The sequence below is a fragment of the Daktulosphaira vitifoliae genome, unplaced genomic scaffold (assembly GCF_025091365.1).
Source record: "Daktulosphaira vitifoliae isolate Bord-2020 unplaced genomic scaffold, ASM2509136v1 Scaffold_7, whole genome shotgun sequence".
Classification (NCBI taxonomy): Eukaryota; Metazoa; Arthropoda; class Insecta; order Hemiptera; family Phylloxeridae; genus Daktulosphaira; species Daktulosphaira vitifoliae.
Genome location: NW_026099578.1, coordinates 69743 through 73827, shown reverse-complemented (window position 1 = coordinate 73827; position 4085 = coordinate 69743). Strand labels below are relative to the sequence as shown.

The 4085-nt window shown below is 23.6% G+C and overlaps 1 long non-coding RNA gene across 1 annotated transcript; it reads left to right on the top strand.

Annotated features, from left to right (window-relative positions):
* Positions 1-516: 516 nt before the first annotated feature.
* LOC126908781 (uncharacterized) lies at positions 517-1041 on the top strand. Its single transcript, XR_007704836.1, has 3 exons — positions 517-620; positions 852-878; positions 955-1041. It is a non-coding gene; the product is annotated as an uncharacterized LOC126908781 (long non-coding RNA).
* The last annotated feature ends 3044 nt before the right edge of the window (positions 1042-4085 follow it).

Here is a 4085-nt window from a genome sequence, read left to right as displayed (position 1 = left end):
TTCTTTATTAGATCTATGTACACCAGATACGAGAAGAATTACATATAATAAGATATAAAAGCGATAGACTGACGACAATGAAATAATTTACCGGAAAAGCACAGATAACTATATTGTAGGTACCCGGGTACTTACACCGTCATATAAAGTTGTTCTTTTTTTCAGTCACATAAAGGTTAAACATGTTCGTGTATGATTTAATTAGAAAGATACATTAAAGATTACTCAATAGCGTAAATGACTGTTCGCAAGAATGTTTAACTACTTAACCAATACACATATTAATTATACTAATAAAAACACATATCATTACTTATACATAATGAGTACGTGGAAATAAATAAAAATATTTATTATTTGTATCATAGTTATTTTTTAGGGGGGTTTCGCTGGGTTGAAATGCCGCCCTCTAATGACCATTTCACATTTCACTGTGAAATTGTGTCAGAACATATATTTCTTATCTACTATTATATATATAATGTATTTTTTTAGTAAATATCTTTGCCAAAAATATAAAAAGTAAATAATAATTTCATTTATATCCAGTGGATATTACTAAAAATTATTATATTAACTCTTTTGTTATTTAGTTATCGATAGGACTTCACCTTAAAATGGTAAGAAGAGGAAATGGAATTACTATACATAGAATTTTTTATTTAGATCTTAATGTGGCTTTGAGTTATAGGCTAATTTTTCTTAGAAATTTATTTGTTTAAAAAATGTTTAATTTGACGACCAATTTTCTCATAGTGGAACAATGATTCTTCATTGGATTTTCATACTATGCATACCAAAGGAAAGTTTATTGTCTAAAAAAAATTAACATAAAATGTATTTATTTTTAGCTACTGACACCAGTGAAGTTACAAGAAGTAAATAATAATTTAATTGATTTATATGCACTTAATTATATTAAAAGTATATTATTTTAACTTATTTGTTATTTAGTTATGAACGCGATTGCAAATAATATTGGTAAGAGGGGAAAATGGAATTAACATACATAGAATTTGTTATTTAAATCTCAATATGACTCATATTACTAACGGTACTTATCAGTATGCCGGTTAAACACTAAGATAAGACAGTTATTAAAAAAAACATGTGGACATTAAATACGTTCGGCTGCCCCCAGCCAGCATCTTACCTAGTCAACTAGTGTTACCGTTGTATGTCACGTGAGTTATTATTGTTTGTAAATTTATATGTAGTAGGTATTCGTCGTGAACATAACCTTACCTCATTAAATTAATGAATTATTGAGAAATTGGGTGATAGATATGAAATTTATTTTTATTTTTATTAATTATATTTATTCATATTATTTTTGATTCGGTTACCTTGATAGTAGTTATCATTTAAGTTTAAATTATAAATATTATATTTGATAAAATATAATAGCTGCAACCAATAATAATATAATACTTTTTGTTCGTACGGTCCTAAACGTTGATTTAAAGAAATTTACGCGGTCAACGCCATATTAAATGTTGACAACGCTGATCCACCACCATCAACTAGTTGACCGATGCAAGTTGATGTTCGCACCCGCTTTTTTACGTCGTTCCTTTTTGTTATGTGATCGCCGACACAGCTTCATGACACATTTGTTATTAATTATTAATAATTTTTATTTTATCATTTCTTCGTTCTAATAAATTACTTAAACGTCTATGTCGAGAATGACATTAAAATTTGTGTTCTATTATTTAATTGTTTTTTGTTATATCGTAAATCGAAACCTTTGTTATCAGATCTCTCTCGAACACATATTAAATATTTAATAATAGCGGTTTGGAAATTTTATATATATTTCAATTTAAAAGTTATTGAGCATAATTAATATAAAAAAACCATTAAAAACTCACATCTGGGCAATTAGAATTGAATACTTAGTTATTATTTATACATATGTAAATCTAACGGGTTACTATTTTAATATAAATTATATATTTTATTATTATGGACTATTAGATGTGATTATTATATATACATCTTGATATAGTAAAACAAATACAAAATAAATACAAATATAAAAGCTCTGTGGTATTTGGGCACAACTCAAATATTGAATTTTATTATATAGAATTTTCAAGTCCTTCTAATAACAAAACAACTTATCTGCCACTGCCTTCTATTTAAAATAATTTTTAAAAATATTTAGAGACCAATAGATCAGTCTAGTACTGTGATATCATATTTTATGTAAAATTCCTATTAAAGAATCTTAGTATAGTATTAAAATAAATAATTTAATTTAAATGAAAAAATAACTACAAAGAGTTAAATCGTAGAAAACCTCTCATCGTATCATAAAATGCATTTAATGTGTACAACAATCAATTTTGTTTAATGTACACACATATATATATATAATCATTATTAAAAAATTTAATTACCATGTATATTTTAATCAGTAGAAGCTCTCAAAATTAATACTATTGTTCAACATAATAAAAATTAAACTGAAAAAAATTATATACGGCGTAGGCTATCAATTTGTATTTAATCTATGATGTGGATAAATATTGATAACGCAATAATATTACAACTGCTTTGAGTTAGTTTTTGAGTTAGAATAGAATTTTCAAATCATTTGATATTTATCTCATTTAGATTCAATAATTTCAATAAATATAAAGGATCTTATCACTATAGTCTCCCCTCGTGAGAAGAAATTGATATTCATGTTAATATTATTTTACTATGTGGTTCTTTTTCTGGCTACGATTTATTTTGCCAACCCTCACTAGACCTACTTTTTTCAACGATACGTCAAATGATTCATTTAAGTTTATGATATTTAAGTTAATGATTAGTTTAAGTTATTACTCTTAAAAATCAAAAAAATATTCCTTATTCAAATAAAAAGTAGCTTAACTAGATTTGTCCATACAAACAATTAAAATCATTAATTTTTAATATTCTTAAATTATTTATTGTCGAATTAAATTTGATATGATAAAAGTATTCAACTACAAAAGTAAATAATTTTACTTTATAATTTATTAATTTTTTAACTCTATTTCTGTGTGCTACTACCAGTCTATAATATGCCAAATTTTTTAGTAATATGTTGCTATATAAATCATAAATTTAAAAAAAAAATGATTTTTAGTTTCACCTGAAGTTAACGATGGAGTTTTACAATTATAATTATATTTTTGATAATATGCTCAATTGAGTAAATCTTTTTAACTACTTTGGTTTGATTGGTTCATTTAATTAAAGTAAATTATTAAAATTAATTAAGTTCTGAATATTTCAATTGCAGAATTTTTTTAAACACCAAAAGTTATTAGGATATGATTACTATTCTTTCTATTTCAGTTATCTATTACGATAAAAATGTAAAAAAATCGAATTTTTCTGACAAATGTACTGTAATTAGTAATTATAAAATTTCCAGATTGCATATTAATCTTAAAAATTTCATTTTTTTCAATTTAATAATGTCAATTTCAAACTTGCAAGTTGAACTATAAGTTATGGTAACAAATTCATTTTTTAGCTTCGATGCGAAGCTGAGAAGGTATTTTTCATTAAAACTTTCACTTTAAAAGACAATAAAAAATAGGTTCAAAATGATTACCTTTAACATATTAAAAATCAAAATCAGTATTAATTTAATACAATTTTTTTTGTTCTTAATTATTTTTTTTTATATGTAAATACTTATTTTTTAATAATAAGTAATAATATTAAAACTTAGAAGTAATAGAAAAAGTTTAATTGCACATTTGAAAACATCACGAAAAGTTTATTTAGAAAAGTATATTTTTTTTCTGATGAAAGTTCCTTTTGTTTAGTGTATTTATTCATAAGTAACAAAATTTTTTTATTAAAAAGTATTGCATAAATTCCTTTAAATTTGTATACGCATTAAAAGTATATGAATATACAACTCCTTTTTATTTTTATAATATCTCCGTAAAAATTACAATATTATATTATTGAATACCACTTTCATACTCAATTTAATTACTGTAATTATTATGTATTCATATATTATAGTTATAAATCGGGGTAAAATTAAGGGAATAAGTGTTATTGTTGTTTTTGAAATAATCTACCAATTT